Source organism: Perognathus longimembris, chromosome 1 (assembly GCF_023159225.1).
Source record: "Perognathus longimembris pacificus isolate PPM17 chromosome 1, ASM2315922v1, whole genome shotgun sequence".
Taxonomy (NCBI): Eukaryota; Metazoa; Chordata; class Mammalia; order Rodentia; family Heteromyidae; genus Perognathus; species Perognathus longimembris.
In genome coordinates, this window is record NC_063161.1 from 36,378,575 (window position 1) to 36,397,893 (window position 19,319).

Below are 19,319 nucleotides of genomic sequence, written 5' to 3' on the forward strand. Positions count from 1 at the left end.
CACTTGAGCTACAGCTCCACTTCTGACTACAGAATGATTAACTGGTGTGGGTAATTGAAGTTTCAGGGACTTTACTGCCTGGGTTGGCTTTAAACTGGGATCCTCAGGTCTCAGCCTCCTGCGTTGCTAAAATTACAGGCATGAGCCACTAGCATCCGATTGTACTTAGTTTTCATTAGAAAATAGCAAAACAGCTGGGTGCTGGTGGCTCATGCCTATAATCCTAGCTATTCTGGAGATTGAGGTCTGAGGACTGTGGTTCAAAGACAACCTGGGCAGGAAAGCCTTTAAGTCTTATTTCAATCACAGAAAAAGCCAAAAATGGAGCTGTGGCAAAAGTGGTAGAGTGCTACCCTTGAGCAAAAGGAACTCAGGAACAGCACCTAGACACAGAGGTTCAAGCCCCAGAATCAGCAAAAGAGAAAAAGAAAGAAAGAAAATAACGAAACACTAGGATATCTCATTGTAGATCGTTTATTAGTTTCAACAGGGAAATAGTAACTTACAGAGTTGATAAACTAGACTAAAAGGGGGAAATCACCAAAAAGGGACAAAAATGTATGTGTCTCAATGCATCTTGACAAGGAAGCATCACTTTTGTAGAATTCTAACTAAAGATAATAATTTCAATCAATTATTTAGCAAATCAGACAAACTAAATTTTAAATTTTTCTATAAAATAACTGACCTTTATTCTCCAATTGCAAGAAAGATATAGTATATATAACAGGCACAATATGTAGCTCAGTAGAAAATCATTTGCCTAGCATGTGTAAGGTCCTAAGTTTGATCTTCAGTGCTACAAACAATAAATAAAAGAACAGCTAAGAAATCTTCCAAAATTAAAGGGGACTAAAGGGCATGATCAAACTGACAAAAGTGAAATATAAAGACATTATTAGATAAAAGTACTGCATTAATTTTAAATTGGTGGGCTCTAAAACTAGCATTTGTACAATTGTAATTGTACAATAGTAATTGTACAAATACTTAAGTATATTCTTACTCTTCTGTGTATCAGTGCCTGACCAGGGCTTGAACTGAGTTTTCTGGCTCAAGACTAGTGCTCTACAACTTGGGTCACAGTTTCACTTTTGCCTTTTTGGAAGTTCATTAGAGGTAAGAATTTCACAGACTTTCCTGTGTGGGCTGATTTCCAATGGTGATCCTGGTATCTAAGCCTCCTGGGTAGCTAGGACTATAGGCATGAGCCATCACCAGCTCCAGCCAGGCTGAGTATCCTTATTCTTAAAAAATACACCATTAGATACGGAAAGGTAAAAAGGCATGCAACCTATTCTTCAATGGTTTTCAAAACAAAATAAATAATACGCTATAAGAAAAATATGATAAAGTGGTAAAAACTGGTGAATACGGTCAAAGGATACATACCAGAGTCCACTATATTATTCTATCTTTTCTTTAAGTTCAAAATTATTTCAAAATAAAATTTAAGAGTACAAGAATCTTATCTTCTAGGAGTTTACTTACATGCTTTAAGCTATAGAATTTAAGGTACTACTAAAAATCACATTATAGGGGCTAGGAATGTGGCCTAGTGGTAGAGTACTTGCCTCGCATACATGAAGCCCTCAACAAGACATAAACAGAAAAAGCCAGAAGTAGACTTGCGGCTCAAGAGGTTGATTGCTAGCCTTGAGCAAAAAGAAGCCAGGGACAGTGCTCAGGCCCTGAGTCTAAGCCCCAGGACTGGTCAAAAAAATAATAATAATCACTCTATAAAATGGAAAGTTCAGGAAAATTCGGGCTGAGAATATGGCCTAGTGGCAAGAGTGCTTGCCTCATATACCTGAAGCCCTAGGTTCGATTCCTCAGCACCACATATATAGAAAAGGCCACAAGTGGCGCTGTGACTCAAGTTGGCAGAGTGCTAGCCTTGAGCAAAAAAGAAAGGAAGGAAGGAAGGAAGGAAGGAAGGAAGGAAGGAAGGAAGGAAGGAAGGAAGGAAGGAAGGAAGGAAGAAAATTCAGGAAAATTCAGTCAAAAATTACAAGATTAGGGTATAAGTCTGTATGTAATCCCAGCATTCTGAAGGCTGAGGCAGGAGAATGAGAGTTCCAAGCCAGTCTGAGATATAAGAGATCGTTAGAACAAAACAAAGAAAAATTAAACTACACACAAAAAAGTTACAAGACAAGGGGCTAGGGATATAGCTCAGTAGTTGAGTATCTGGCCTCACACATTCCAGACTCAAAATTATTTCCTCAGCACAAGAGGAAAAAAAAGAAAACAAGCACCAGTAAAAAAAAAAAAAAAAAAAACTAGCAGAATCACACCTGCAATGGCTTTAGATATCAGAATAGTCAGACACTAAGTATAGAATAAACATCTTTAAGCTATGCAGGGGCTGAGAGTAGGAGGATCCACATTTCTGGATAGTCTAGGCAAAAAAAAAGGTCCCAAGCCTCCATCTCAGAGTGAGAAAGTTGAGTGTGGTAACAACTGCCTTTCATCCCAACTAAACTAGAAGCATAAAATAGGGAGAGCACAAAGTGCTGGCCTGGGAAAAGAAAAAGACCCTATCTCAAAATAAGCAGTGCAAGGAAGAGCTGGAGGGCTGATCAACAGTAATGAGCCTTCCTAGCTAGCCCAAGACACAAAATCCAAAAAGATAATATAACATATTTAATAAATTTCAAAGAAATAAAAAGTAATCCCGGCCTGGGTCTGGAGGTACACACCTACAATCCCAGCTAATCAAAAGGTCAAAATGAGAGTTTGAGGCCAGCTGAGCACCAGTGACTCACACCTGAAATTCTAGGTACTCAGGATACTCTAGATACTGAGGTCGGAGGATCTCAGTTCGAAGCCAGCGAGGACAGGCAAGTCCACCAGACTCTTATCTCCAAAAACTTATCTCTGCCTCCCTCCAAAACAAAGCCAGAAGTCAGCTCTGATTTAAGTGGCAGAACACTAGCCTTGAGACCTCAGAGACAGTACCTAGGCCCTGAGTTCAAGATCCAAAACTAGCACAAAAAAAGAGAAAGAAAGAAGTTGTTTGAGGCCAGCTTAGACAATGTAGCAAGACTCAAACTCACCCTATATTTGAAAGTAAATAATAATAATAACAATAAAAACTAGCTGCATGCAAAAAGCCAGAGGTGGAGATGCGGCTCAAATGGTAAGAGTGCCAGCCTTGAATGAAAAAGCCAAACGAGGGGCTGGGGATATGGCCTAGTGGCAAGAGTGCTTGTCTCGTATACATGAGGCCCTGGGTTCAATTCCCCAGCACCACATATACAGAAAATGGCCAGAAGTGGCACTGTGGCTCAAGTGGTAGAGTGCTAGCCTTGAGCAAAAAGAAGCCAGGGACAATGCTCAGGCCCTGAGTCCAAGCCCTAGGACTGGCCAAAAAAGAAAGAAAAAGCCAAACGAGCTTAAAGCCCTAAGTTTAACCCCTACTACTGGCACCAAAATAATATCAATTAATTACTAATTATTGAAATTAATAGTGTTTTAGAGGCTGAAACTGTAGGACTGCAAAGTTCCAAGCCAGCCTGGGCTACACACAGAGAGACCTTGTCTCAAAAATAAACAAAGTAAAACAATAGTGGTTGCCAAGGGCTGGGAAGAAAGAAAGATGGAGAATGATTGCCTCATGGATACAAAATTTCAGTTTGTATTGCTGGATAAGTTCTGGAAATGACTAGTGGTGATTACTGCAAATTTCACAAGATGAGAATGTATATAATGCCACCGAACTCTATACTTATAAATGGCAAACTCTGTACACATTTTATATACTTTATAACATTAATATTTTTTTTAAATGGGAGCCAGGCATGATTATACACATCTGTAATTCTAGATACCAGGAAAGCAAAAGCAGGATGACCCAAAGCTGAGGCCAGCAAAGAGTAAGGAAGATCTACTCTCAAAAGCAAAATAAAAACAAAAGGGCTGTAAACTTACTCAAAAGGTACCTCGTATATTAGGGGTCCTAGATTTAATCCTTAGTACTGTGCACATACACGCACACACACACAAAGGCAAATAAAATAAACAAGGCCAAGGATGAGGCCATGGGCTCAATCTTCACTACCTGGCAGGTGGAGGAGGGAGATAACATAGTAAAAATAAACTTTTAAAAATAAATTCAAGGGGCTGGGGATATGGCCTAGTGGCAAGAGTGCCTGCCTCATATACATGAGGCCCTGGGTTCGATTCCCCAGCACCACATATACAGAAAATGGCCAGAAGTGGCGCTGTGGCTCAAGCGGCAGAGTGCTAGCCTTGAGCAAAAAGAAGCCAGGGACAGTGCTCAGGCCCTGAGTCCAAGCCCCAGGAGTGGCAAAAAAAATAAATAAATAAAATAAATTCAAAAATATGTCAGTAGAACAAAGCTAGGACAGGACTAGCTAATGAAAAGACACCTATTATTTAGAATATTATTTAAAAAGTAAAAAAAGGGCTGGGGATATGGCCTAGTGGCAAGAGTGCTTGCCTCGTATACATGAGGCCCTGGGTTCGATCCCCAGCACCACATATACAGAAAATGGCCAGAAGGGGCGCTGTGGCTCAAGTGGCAGAGTGCTAGCCTTGAGCAAGAAGAAGCCAGGGACAGTGCTCAGGCCCTGAGTCCAAAGCCCCAGGGACTGGCCAAAAAAAAAAAAAAAAAAGTAAAAAAAACTAAGTGAAATAAAATTTTCAAGTTAAAAAATGACACGTTAAAGAGGCAAGGAGGACAATGTGAGAAGATCTAATGTACTTCAAATACAAATTCTAAGCAAAGCACAGTGGTGCATGCCTGTAGTCCTAGGATTCCACAGTTCATAGTAGAAAGACATAAGAAGTTCAAGGCCAACTTAAGCTACACAGCAAGATCTTGTCTCAAAAAAAGTAAGAACTGAGGCTGTAGAGGTTGGAGGCAGAGCACTTGCCTTGCTTTGGGTTCCATCCCCAGCATTGGAAAAAAGAAAACCTCAATTAGCCATAAACTTTAAAAAGCAAACCAAGGGCTGGGGATATGGCCTAGTGGCAAGAGTGCCTACCTCATATACATGAGGCCCTGGGTTCGATTCCCCAGCACCACATATACAGAAAATGGCCAGAAGTGGCACTGTGGCTCAAGTGGCAGAGTGCTAGCCTTGAGCAAAAAGAAGCCAAGGACAGTGCTCAGGCCCTGAGTCCAAGCCCCAGGACTGGCCAAAAAAAAAAAAAAAAGCAAACCAAAACAAACTGCTTATAAAGAAATAACAGTTACTCAGGTTATAGACTTTTCAATGGCAATAAAAAAAAAAAAAGCTAATCCAGAATACACATCAGAAAAAAAAAATCTCCATCAGGTGGCAGTGGTTCACATCTATAATCCTAGCTACTCCAGAGGCTGAGATCTAGAGAATCACACTTCCAAGCTAGCTCAGGCAGAAAAGTCCCAGAGACTTCATCAGCAAAAATCCAGGCTAGCTGGGTGCTAGTGGCTCAAGCCTGTCATCCTACCTACTCAAGTGGCTGACATCTGAGAATCACAGTTCAAAGCCAAGCCCAGGTTGAAAGTCTATTGACTTTTTGGTGGTTTGTGGCTCAAATGGTACAGTGCTAGCCTTGAGGAGAAAAGCTTAGTGACAGCGGACCAGGCCCTGAGTTCAAGCCCCAGACAGCACACTCACACATGTGCACGTGCACGCACAAGCAAAACAGGTTAGAGGCATGGCTCAGGTGATAGAGAGACAGCTGTGAGTAAGGAAGCCAGCTGAGTGACCATGAGACCTGGAGTTCAAATCTCAGTACTAGCAAAAGAAAAAGAAAAGCCATCTTCAGGAGATTAAGATAAAGCCATTTTCCAACAAATGAAAACTTTTTCCAGGGCATGCCTATAATCCAGGACTTGGCAAGCTGAGGCAAGATGGTAAGGTCAGCCTAGACTAACATAGAAAGAACTTGTTTGGGGAAGAACAGAAAATTTTCCAATAGACCCTCACTAGAAAAAATTTAAATATTTCAGTGACTAGCAAACACAAGCTCTGGGTTTGGTCCTCATCACTGACCCCCCCCCTCAAAAAAAAATAGAGCTATAGAGGTAATTTTCAGGCAGGTAATTATCCTGAGTTGGGGGATAGTGGCATGGCCCGTAATTCCAGCACTCGGAAGGCTGAAGCTGGAGGATCTAAAGGATCTCAAGTTCCAGGCCACATCTCAAAATTTAAAAAAAAAAAAAAAACTGTGGTGGTTAATATCTATTGGGAGGCTAATGGGGAGGATCTTGGTTCCAGGTCTGCCCAGAAGAGGTTAAGAGATTAGAGAGACTCTATCTTAATCAATGAACTAGTGGTATCAGCCTGTGATCCCAGCTACAAAGAAAGGAGGCACAGGTAGGAGGAGTATCACAGTCCCAAGTTGTCCCTAGGCAAAAATTCAAGACCCTATCTGAAAAAGCTAAAGCAAAAAAGGGGTAGGAGTATGACCCAAGTGTGAGACTCTTCCAGATTTTAATTTCCAGTATATCAAAAAGGAAAAAAAGAGCAAAGAAGTAAACAGTCCTAGATAGGTGGGCTGCAATGCAAAGAAGAATAATGAACAAAAACATTTGTAAATATATAGGTAAACCAGAAGCATCATTTAAGACACTATTTTTTTGAGAGGTGAGAAGAACTAAAATAAAGGAAAACTACATCAAGTTTAACTTTCAAACTTAAGGGAAGGAAATAAAACTTAGAAATTAAAAAATAAAATAATAAAGGCCTGTCATTCCACTGCTCAGGAGGTTAAAGCAGGAAGAGAGACAGTTCCAAGACAGCTTGGGTTCCATAATCAAGAACCTATCTCAAAAAAAAAATCATTTAAAACCAGTCGAACTACCATATATTGAATAGGACAGGCAGATAAAGATTTCCATCATTATAGCAAGTTACCAGAGGGGGCTGGGAATATGGCCGAGTGGCAAGAGTGCTTGCCTAGTATACATGAAGCCCTAGGTTCAATTCCTCAGCACCACATATATAGAAAAGGCCAGAAGTGGCACTGTGGCTCAAGTGGCAGAGTGCTAGACTTGAGCAAAAGGAAGCTAGGGATAATGTTCAGGCCCTGAGTTCAAGGCCCAGGACTAGCAAAAAAATAAATAAATAAAAAGTTACTAGACAATGCTATTTTATTATAAATGCAAATAACCAAAAAAATCTTAAACATATGAGAACACTTTAAAAATTGATTAGATCCCCTTTTAAAGTCATTTTGTTTCTACCACAAAGATCTTTTTTCTACCACCAGACACAAGATTTTGTTTTTTAAGGCCAAAAATAAATCATTCCAATAGCACTAAACTCCAATGCGTCATGTCATGCACAAGATGAAATACCACTCCTTCTTGGGGCATCAATTTTAGTCCACAATACTTTAATATACTGTTTGCAGCCATGCGCCAGTTCACACCTGGAATACAAGCTACTGAGGAGGTTGAGATCTAGACTGTTGCAGTTCAAGGCAAGCCAGTACAGAAAGCTCATTGGACTCCACTTCAAAATAAGGGGCAAGGGGCTAGGAATATGACCTAGTGGTAAAGTGCTCGCCTCGTATACATGAAGCCCTGGCTTCGATTCCTCAGCACCACATATATAGAAAAAAGCCGGAAGTGGTACTGTGGCTCAAGAGGTAGAGTGCTAGCCTTGAGCAAAAAGAAGCCAGGGACAGTGCTCAGGCCCTGAGTCCACGCCCCAGGACTGGCAACAAAAACAAAACAAATAAACAAAATAAGAGGCAAAAACATAGGACTAGAGGTATGCCTCATACAGTAGAGTACCAGTCCTGTCAAGCACAAGTTCCTGAGTACAAATATATTACTATTAAAAAAATATAGCAGAATACAAAACTCCTATAAAAAACTTTCAACTTATGACAGGCACATTTGGGGTACACGTCTAATTTCTGAAAGTACTCATCCAACTTATTTCTGCCACTGTAGTACTTGGTAGAAAAAAATTAAGCATTGTGAAAACAAATTAATGAACTGTGATTATTATTATTTATTAGAAACAAACATATACAACAACAAAAGCTAGCATTGCTTTTTATGTGTGTGTGTGCCAGTCCTGGGGCTTGAACTCAGGGCTTGAGCTGTTCACTTAAGTCTAGCACTTTCCCACTTCAGCCACGGCTCCAATGTTTTTCTGGAGATTTTTCAGGTTAACTGGAGGTAAGAGTCCCATGGACTTTCCTGCCTGAGCTGGCCTCAAACTGTGACCCTGAGATCTCAGCCTTCTGATTACAAGTGTGAGCCACCAGCACCCAGCTAGTGTTACTTTTAATATCCAATGCAGTAAATTTCTAGAGAGCCCAAACTTTTTCAACTTAACCTGGACATTTAGTTGATATATCCTAATACATATCTAAATGTTACTATAGTACTCCCTATTTTGTAAATTACCTGCCCAAAAAACAAATGGTAAGACTTACTTCATTCATAGGGTAGGTTTGCACTTTAAATTCCCATACCCCCTTCCCCAGTCTAAGTGAACCAGAGCATCAATAAGCCTCTCATCTAGACAAGTGATGCAATTCCAATAAACACTTATGTTAATAATTCGTTTGTATCCTCAGGAGGAGTTCTGTGGCTCCACTTACATAACCCATTATGCACAGTGCTGCACTATTCTTTCTCTAGAAAGCATTCTGAATACTGGTATTTGTACAAGGTCTACTTGCTATATAAAATAAAAGTTTCTCACTCTAGTTTCTTTCCTGCATAAAGGGAAAAGGAAGCCAATTCCTGTTACTTCACTAAGCCAAAGGCAAGTTATTTATCTTGCTAGCAAATCAACAAAGTAATGATTTAAAGCAGCACCCCAAGATAGCCCCCACAGGTCACCATCTCTCCTGGGACTCCAGTTGAGAAATACAGCCTTAAAACAAATAATTTGGTTTAACGTTCATGAACTCATCTGAAAGTAGTATAAACTGCTCCTTGAAATGTGCTGTAAGTATTAATTATGAAAAGTCAAAATTAAATTCGGTGATGGTGAAAATGACCATTCATCTCCGATAGAATAAAAGGACAGAATGTACCCCAAAACTAACTTGAATATGTATAAATACATTATATGAATATTCTCAAGTACTGTTAAAAATAAGATTTTCAGAGCTGACTTAACCATTGTCTCTAAATAGGGGAGAAAAGCAGCAGCACACTACCATAGGATTGCCAACATTTATTCTGAATATTCAATATTCAAGAATATTGGGGGGGAAAATAAGTCACAATCACTATAACCACTATTTCAAAAAACAACTAATATCTTCCCACTAAATGTGATTAAAAAAAAATTAGAGGCTGGGAATGTAGCTTAGTGGCAGAGTCATTGTCTAGCATGCACGAAGCCCTGGGTTCAATTCCTCAGTACCACATAAACAGAAAAAAGCCAAAAGCGGTGCTGTGGCACAAGTGATAGAGTGCTAGCCTTGAGCAAAACAAGCTTGGGGACAGTGCCCAGGCCATGAGTTCAAGCCCCAAAACTGGCAAAAAAAAAAAAAAAAAAAAAAGTAGATAAAAGACTATCTTTCAAGTTTAATGGACTTAGCTTTAAGGAAAGCTAAGTACATTATCATTTCACTCAAATAAAAACTTTGCCAAAGAACCATACTACTCCACAGGCTAGCACTAGGAAATGACAGGCAGAAGTAGTCAGCTCCCACTTAGAAAAAGAAAACAATAATAGAGCATGCTCAAGCCAAGTATTAACCTTCCCAATAAAGAGGAAATGAAGACTCAAGAAAGGTTTAGCTCAAGATCACAGATTGAGCTCAATGTCACAGATCACAATTGATTATGGATATACTTGGAGGTCACTTTGCCCAACAGGTTTAAGGGAGCAAATGCCTCTGCCCCATAATGAACAGTTCCTTTCTACAACAGTTGAGGAGGATGCTGGGCCTTGAGTTTGCACCTGTATATTCACTCCTACTACTTCTCAGAGTACTGTGACCAACAGCCAAAGAGGTACATCATGGAGGAAAAAAATCCTAGATCACTCAATCTGAATGTGTCTTATATGTTTACAATTTTTCTGCTTTAGTCTTATAATGTACTCATAAACGAATGCCAAAAAAAAAACCCTAGGAACTTTAACACAGCTATGTGAAGTTCCAAACATTAGACTAACTTTCCTCTAAATTCTTCCAGTAGTATAAAGATCTACCCTCATCCAGTCACTTTTGTGACCAATGACAACTGAGGAATTTCCAAGACAGCTGGTGAGAGGCATACTCCCTGGCCATCATTCAGACTAAAGCTAAATGGAACTCCTGACCTTTGCCTCATTAATACCAGGCTCACTGAAACTAAGCCAACCAGCCCAGACAAAGCACACACAAAACCCCTTGCCTCTAACACTGATGCAGGACTCTTTGGACATTCCCAAGTGCCTATGATATAGTGAAAAACAAATTCCTGAAAAACAAAAAGAATGTATTAAATCTCAAGAAGGAAATAAACATTCCCATGGTAACTTGGTCTAAAAATAATAAATTTGTCTTTAAGAAGTTACTTTAAGCTTCACTCAGAAAGCTCTTACAGTCTTCTGCATTAATACAAAATTTCCCCTATTTTAAAACCTATAGCACAAAACTACATGAAATTGCATAAATTTACAGTTCTTAAATATTCCCAAAGAAAACACAATTGTCATGTATATATAACTGCATCATTATATGATAGACAGAAGTTTTATTCTACTCCTCAAAGACAATGAGAACATCAGCAATAAAATTATTCATGTTAATAGGAAAAAAAGTACTAATACTGAACTAGGGATATTGCTCAATGGTAGAGTACTGGTCTAGAGTTCTTGAAGCCTGCTCCTCAACACCATTTTCTATAACAGGCAATACTACAGACACTATAATATGAAGTACAAAGATTATCTTTGAATATTAAAATGTACTTAATATTAAAAACAAATTCAAAGTCTTATTCAAAATTAAATGGAATACTATAACAAAGATGTACTTCCAAATCCTCACATATCATTTGCCAAACAAATGTCCAAGGAAACAACCAAATGTGGCTTTAAAATAACCAATCTGACACTCATCACAGAGCCTTAAAGAGTTGTCCTCTTTCAACGAGGATAACCAAAGCACACTATTCTTGCTAACAGAGGCATATATATATACACACACATACATATATATATATATATATTTCCCAATTGGACTTTTACTGATCATTTTCTCTGTATTCCATCTGAATCCTCAGCACTAGGAAGTTATATACTGTCAAATTCTTCACCCATAAAATAGTCTACATAGTGTCTTTCCTTTCTATTTTAAACAGATGCCATGGAAAACACAGAGTTCATTTGCTTTTGTTGTTGTTTTCTTTCCATCTACAATCTCTCTTGGTACTTTTAATTCATTTCACATCTAGTTGAGTATTTTTGTATTCCCTACATCCATATTTAATAGATGTCTAGCTCTAAGCTCTCTCTTGAATTGCAAAACCTACATTTCTAAAAGCTTCTGGACATTTCCAGTATTTATAAGTATACAGAAAACTCAACATGCCTAGCTGCGTGAGAACTGAGTGAGGCCAGACTATCTTAAAAAAAGAAAGAAAGAAAAGAAAAGAAAGCCATCCAAAAATCAATCTTATTATGCAACTCCTTCCTCATATTTCTAGTAACAGTATCAACACTGCCCACACATAGTACTGGTAACCTTTCATTTCTATCGCCCCAAACCATCCCTATTGATCCCTTCCACTACTCACATGCCAGTATTTATAGGAAAATCAACTTCTCACAACCTATCATCCTGCATACCACACTATTAGACCTTTGTCACTTCTTGTTACCTTCCAAATGTCAACTTCTAAATACAGCATTTAAATATGCTGTATTCTCCAACACAGTTCAAATCTACCTTTCAAAACCCATTCTGAGGGACTGGGGACATAGCCTAGTGGCAAGAGCGCTAGCCTCATATACATGAAGCCCTGGGTTCGATTCCCCAGCACCACATATACAGAAAAATGGCCAGAAGTGGCACTGTGACTCAAGTGGCAGAGTAAAAAAAAAAAAAAGAAGCCAGGGACAGTGCTCAGGCCCTGAGTCTAAGGCTCAGGACTGGCAAAAAAAAAAAAAAAAAAAAAAACCATTCTGATGCCCAAAAATGAACTGAGTATTCTAAGTGATTTGGTCCACTAACTTGTATCTGAACACAAAATGAAATTTTCCATCTCCACACTTTTAATTATCATTTTCTTCATTTGAAAGGTCTTACCGTCTGTAACATCGAATTTATGTTTTCAAACCAGGCAGATCTGACGTCAAATTAAGGCAGCAGCCACATAGCCAGAGGAAATCATTTAAGAAAGATGCATATTGTCGGTGCTGGTAACTCACACCTGTAATCTAACTACTCAAGAGGCAGAGAACTGGAGGATCATGGTTCAAAGCCAGCCCAAACAGAAAAAGACTCCAATTAACCAGCATAAACTGGATTGGAGATATGGCTCAGGTAGTAAAGCAACAGACCTGATGAACAAGAAAGCTGAGTGCAAAGCACTTGAGTTCAAGCCCTGATACCAGCTTACACATTGTTTTGTGTACAGAAATCAACTAATATAGAACCTGGTGTTAAGTAGCTAGTAAATAATGGCATAAATAAATCAGAACTCTCATTGTAAGTATTACTTTATCTCTGCTATTTCTTATAATCACCTAAGCTAAACATAATCCCTTTCCCCTTCTATACAAGCTAAAGCAATCCATGTGGTTAAGTACTTGCAGTTATCTCCTTTTTGTTTTGGAGATGTTTGACACAGGATCTAGATATGAAGCCCAGGATGGCTTCAATGAGCATAGTCTTACTCCTTTGTATACACCATGTATTTTGTTATGCTGCAATTTTTTTGTGTGCAGACATCTTACATTCCCTACCAGTTTTAAATTCCTAAAGACTTAATTTTTGTATCCTCTAATAACTAGCATAGTGTTTTCATGAAGCACTTAACACGTATCTCCAATATCAATTTCCAATATGAGGGGGGGGTCATTATTACTATAAAGTACAATTCAATTTCTCATGATTTCAGACACACCTTAGAAAAGTAGTCAAAACATGAATCTTGGCCACGTATAGTGCATAGTGGTTCATGCATGTAATCCTAGCTGCATGGAAGGCTGAGATCTGGAGGATAGCAGTTCAAAGCCACAAGCTGGTGGAAAAGTCCACAAGTCTCCAACTTCAAATTAACCAGCAAAAAGTGGGGTTGGGCTAGGGCTCAAGTCACGGAGCCCCACTCAACAAGCAAGATAAGCAAGTGTCAGACCCTAAATTTAAACCCCAAGACAAGAATATATATATATGAATCTTAGTTATTATCACCATGTTTTTATTATTTGTTCTATACAATTTCATAATATAACTTGATGCATAGCAGGCATTCAATATTGAACTGACTTGAATAATAAAATCTACAATGCCTGAAAGCATCTGATTTTCCCTAATTTCCTTTTTCTGTTCTCCTAATAACTGTATTATTTCCCTTCAAAACACATTATCCTATCTAGAGTGCAGATCCATAACCAAACCTGACTTTTTCCAGATTTTCTCATTTCCAATATCCCAACTTTCAAATGTCTAGAAGTCAAGTGTAAAAGTGTACAACAAAAGCAGCAACAAAAAAATTGTACAAAGACTCTTCTCTCTGCAAGCTTTTCCTGTGGCTTAAGATCAACAACCCTGAAATAAACCTTCCTTAGCACAGGTGCTCACTGAACTTGTCACTTCAGTCTATTCCTAATTCATGACATTACCTCTCCTTCCAGTGATGGGCAGAGAAAGAATGAGATGAGATCCCCTCCCCCCCAAAAGAAACCTACAGTATAAATCCTAATACAAGCATAAGTACGGACAGTGTTAGTGGCTTCATGATGATTTATATACATTCAACATTCCCAGGAGATTGGTCATCTGCTCAGTCATAATCTGCAGTAAATACACCCTCTTCTGATACTAATTCAAAAACAAAAATCACCATTAAATGGGGGATGGGGGAGGGGATCTGTATTTTCTGCAACGCTTTCACCATAGCTTATGACCTAAAATCCATCCACTTAAAGGAACTCCCTACAGCATTTTCTCGCCTAAGAAATTCTCCGTTTATCCTAGGTAAACACCTCATGACACAAACTTAAACAAATAAAACACCTCTGCCCACCTGTGGAAACCTCTGCGCTGCAGCAACAGCTGTAATCGTGTAAGGAACCTCTCGGGAGAAACTGAGAGCCATTTTTCCTTACAAGTTTGGGAAAAATGACAGTTCCAAATATGAAAGTAAACAAACTTCGCGAGGTGGGGGGAGGGGAAAATCATTCACCAACACTTCACCATGGATTTGTGCGGTAACCTCTGGTTGAACTCATCATACAGCTGTGACTTAAGATGGATAGCCACAGGAATGAAGGGCGCAGATCAGAGAATAACTTCATTTTTTTTCTTAACGTCAGCAAGAAAGGAGGGGAATGTGTACTTGAACTACCTATTTTCCTCAAAGACGCTGGGGTGTTTTTCCTTTTGTTTTTGTTTGTTTTGTTTTGTTTTGTTTGGTTGTTGTTGTTTGAGTGACTTCAGCCGCGGCTTCAGCAAGCTTTCGAGGGAGTGAAGACCACTGGAGGAGACAACGCAGGTACCTAGGCGACCAACGCACCCCGACCCCGTCCCGAGAGCAGTCCAAACGGAGCCAGCCTTACCTTAAAAGCGGGTCTTGGCTGGAAAGCCTAGCCAGCGATCCCCGGCAACCACACTGGCAGCGCCCCACCCCGGGACTGAGGAGACGACACCCCTGGGACCCAGACTAATTACTAAGCCCCGGACGGACCCAGAGGCGGCGAAGAGCCGGGCACCGCAGCTCACACCGCGTCGGGCCTCCAGCCTCCTAGCTCCGGATTCAACGGAAAATCCAACAGGGAGAGCGGCGCGGAGACTCGGGGGAGCGGGAATGCGGGGGTCGCCCGGCCCGAGGCCCGGCCCGTGCCCCACAGTAACCACAGCCCCGGCACCCTTTCCCGGCCCCGCCCCGCCCACCCCGCGCCCCCGCTGCCCGCACCTCCGAGCCCCGCCGGCTCCGCGCAGACCGCGGCGGTCCGCCACCCCAGTCCCCGGACCCCGACAGCCGAGGCCGGAGCTGAACGCCCTGAACCCGGGGTGGGCAGCGGGAACGCGAGAGGACTAGAGCCCCTGCGCGGGCCCGCGGTCGCCCCATCCCTTTAACGGCTCACTCACCGTCGGCCCGGACGCTAGGAGGGCGCAGAGCGCGGGTCGGCGAGCGAGGACCTCCACACTCTGATCCGGACTGGAGATGCCTAGTCCGAGCCGATGGAGTCTCTGCGACTGTGCCTACAAGGCCTCCGCTCCGGCCCGAACCCTGGAAAAGCACTTCCGGGGGAGCGGGGGAGGGAAGGATTTTGGCACCGGAACTGCTCGCGGGCTGGAGCTGCCAGGGCCTCCCTGGCGTTGAGGGGCGTGGCCTCTTGAATGGGGCGGGGCCTCCAGGAAGAGGCGGGGATACTGCGGCCTGGAGCCCACAATTCCATCCTTGGGCATCTCAGGAACATTTTTTTTTTGTCCCGCGGCCCCTCGACTTCCCTGCCTGCGGAGTGCACCCCTTATTTTAACTACTGTGAAGAGTTGTTCCCCTCCAGTCACCTATTTTCATAGACAATGGGACCGGTATCAAAGAATTAGTTGCAAAAGCCCAGCGCATTCAGTCTGTTACCTCCAATCTGTCTTTTTAATAATAATAGTTAACATTTATTAAACGCTATTAGGCTGTAGGCACTACATTAAGCGCTTGGGATGCATTAAATCTAATGTAAACGCCTTGAGGTTGGTGCTATTCTCTCTATCTTGTAGAGAAAAACTAGTCAAAGATAATCAAACTCAACACCATGAACTTTTATTCTTGATTCTACTTTTAACTCTTGAGGCAGAATAGCTTGCATAAACTGATCCTAGTTCTGGTGATGAAACTATAATCTACCCCAAGCAAGATTCTTTAATTCTTTACCGATAGAAACCAAATTAGATTCCTATATTATATTGGTCGTCATTTTCAACTCCATCAAAAGCCAGGAGCCCGGGAATCCTATTGCCCAGATCCTTTTATTTTTCTTTTTATCTCAGCAAGTTACTTAACCTCTTCCAGCCTTGGTTTCCATTTTTGATGTGTAAGTGTGGATGTGATCATTCCTGAATTGTAGAAATTCAGCATGATAAGCACTCCCGATTATCTGGCCCTATAAAAGCCAGTAATTCTTAATACATACCTCACAGCAATAGGAAACAGAAAGGATCTAGAAACTGCTGCATCTCTGAGCCCTAGATAGACAGTATGAGGACCCAGAGTCAGATGTCTGGCAAGAGGGGGAAAAAAAAAAAGATTCCTCAGACACAAAATCAACAAGGCACCAAATATTGGAGACAGATTCTAATTTGAGGCCAGATTCAGGAAGAAGTAAAAATAAATAAGTATAAAAAGAAAGTACCCAGGGCTGGGATGTAGCTCAGTGGCAAAGCGCTGGCCTAGCAAGTGCAACGTCCTGGGTTCGATCCCCAGTTCCAAAAAAGAAAAAAACACCAAAAAAAATACAGTTAAAAAAAAAAAAGAAAGTACCTGTAAAATAGTTTCTGTAGCAGAAGATCTTAAAACTTTCTACTAATAAAGGAAAGGGAAATAGAAGTGTTTGAGAACCCCTTATTACAGACTTAGGATGTAACAATGTCATGGCTACTGGCTTTATTTAAAGTGCTTCCTTATTTTTTATTTATGTAATTGCAGAAGTATTTGTACTTCAGTAATAATCAAATTCAAGCAGCCCTTATCCCTCAGAGTATAAAAATCAGAACTGGTGTTGGCAAGTCTAAGGTCTTCTCTTTTCACTCAAGGCCTACAGGGCTCCTGAGAGAAATGTCCCATTATAGACATGCCCTGTGCAGGAGGCAGAGGAGGTAGATGCTGGCCATTTAAGCTGGTCCTAAAACTAATGAGCATACCTAGAGATCTTATTAAACAAATTCTGGGCCTCATCCTCAGCATTTTACTCAATCATATTAATGCTTCTCAAGGTATTGTCCTCAAGGACAATATTGTCACTTGGGAACTGGTTACAGATACAAATTACTAAGCCCTGCCCCAGACCTTGTAAACTAGAAACTCTAGGGTGAAACCCAGTAATCTATGCTTTAATAGGCATCCACAAAGAATTAATAAGCTCTCAGTTTAAAAACCACTACACCCCAATATTGTCCTATTTTTGAAAGGAAAAAAAATTACTGTAGTCCAAAGTTTATCTTTCATACTTTCCTCTATCATTATCTCCAAAAGGAGTAGCTCTACTGTAGAAAAGAGATTTTTTGTTGTTCCAGTTAATTGGTTTGTTGGCTTGTTGGTTGGTATCCAGTGCTAAGTGAACCCAGGGATTCAGCAAGTATTCCATGCCTATAGCTCCTGCCCAGCAAAGAGTTCTTCTTATTAATTAAAGAATATTTTGGAGCATTTTTAGTCAAGCTTTTCTCTCCATGATAGATAAGTCTAGAAAAAATAGTAATAGTGGAGGATTCTTTCTGATTAAACTTTACCAGATAATGCTGGATAGGGATAGAATAAATTTTATTTGAGAGTTGCTCTCTCTAAGTCTTTATATGTATTTTCTAAATGAATCTTTACTTGACCATTATGAGATTTTTATGGCCTAAATCTTACCCATGAAAATAACTGAGATATAGGTGAATTAATTGACCTAACCCCACATGCTTCTTAAAGGGCAGAAACAAGATTGTTCAAAGACCCTGGTAATCCAAACTCATAGACTTTCCACTTGGTGGCTGGAGCCTGGAGAGCTAAATTCCACTGTGGGCTCTATCACCCCAGCCATGCAACATTGAGTAAGCGATTTAATCTCTATTTTCTATTTCTCCATTTCTGCTATCATAAATCTGACTGTTCCACATTACATTATCAGAACAAATGAGGAAAGAAAAGTACACATGCTTTCAGCTTTTTTTTAAAAAAATGGCAAAAAATCAGAAAGATAGATTATGATATTATATATTTAGACTAGTGTTGCTCTTAAAGCCTGAGCACAGAAGCCATTATTGTTTATCTCGTGGGCATATAAAAGAGAGTCCCTGAAAAAGTTATCCAACTTCATTTGCCAGTGTCTTCTGAAGGTTAAAGAAGATGAGGGATGATTTTATGCATGTTAATTAAAAATTACAGGAAGGGAAGGTGTGGGGGCAGCTGAGTGATAAAGTGTGTGCTTAGCATAACTAATACCCTGGGTTTAATTCCCAGCCTAAACAAACAAATAGCAAGTCTCCCTCTCTCTCTCAGACTCCAGATTGTGGCCAAGTTGCAGATAGCACTCTCATCCTAAAGACCCCTTTTCTCCAAACTCTTTTCTCCATTCCACCAATCCCTCCACCTGCCTGCCGCCAGCCACTAGAGAAGACTTAAAATTCCTGTTATTTTATTATGTAGAAGGATTTAGCTCTCAATCCTCCCCTTTGGCCAGATCACCTTTATTGACTTAATCACTAGGATGCACAATTCTAGGGAGTTCCATTCGCAAAGAATACAAAATGACTATTGCTCACAGGGGTGCCAATTGCACACACCCCATGTGTTCTGGAATCAAGCTTAGTGTTGTCTATGCAAAGCTGCTCCCCTCCACAGAAATCTATTAGGGCACTTTGTTAAACAAAAGAATCATCTACGTGGGTGTCCACTCTTTGCCCAGCATTAAATTGATGAGGTTCTTTGTTTTTGTTTTGTTTCACACCAGCTTGATACCCCTTACCTTAAGCTTACCTTAATCTGAAGTCTTAGATTCAATGTTCCCACTTCTGTCACAGTGCTGCGTATCTCTTCAGCTTAAAGTTGAGTTTTGTTTGTTTTATTTTAGGCTTTTGTTGGGGGGGGGCTGGTTTTGGTTTGGGGGTTGATTTTTGGCTTTTGGTATTCTTTTGTCTTTTTTTTTTTTTCTTGTGCCAGTTCCTGAACTCAAGGCCTTGGCACTATCCCATAGCTTTTTTGCTCCAGGCTGGCATTCTGCCACTTGAACCATAACCCTGCTTCTGGCTTTTTATTTGTTTTTGTGCCAGTCCTGGGGCTTGAAATCAGGGCATCGGGTGCAATCCTCGAGCTTCTTTTGCTCAAGGCCAGTACTCTACCACTGGAGCCACAGCTCTACTTCCAGCTTTGTTTAGTAGTGTAGTGAAGGTAAGACTCTCACAGACTTTCTTGCCCAGGCTGACAGCAAACCTGATTCTTAGATCTCAACCTCCTGCATAGCTAGGATTATAGG

The 19,319-nt window shown here is 40.6% G+C and overlaps 1 protein-coding gene across 2 annotated transcripts in view; it reads right to left on the minus strand.

Annotated features, from left to right (window-relative positions):
* Frs2 (fibroblast growth factor receptor substrate 2) overlaps positions 1 to 15,395 on the minus strand; it is an 80,222-nt gene extending 64,827 nt beyond the window's left edge. For both annotated transcript variants that reach the window (XM_048359773.1, XM_048359782.1), the window contains exon 1: positions 15,238 to 15,395. The gene's annotated coding sequence lies outside the window, so the exon portion shown is untranslated. The remainder of the gene's footprint in view (positions 1 to 15,237) is intronic.
* Between the last annotated feature and the right edge of the window lie 3,924 nt (positions 15,396 to 19,319).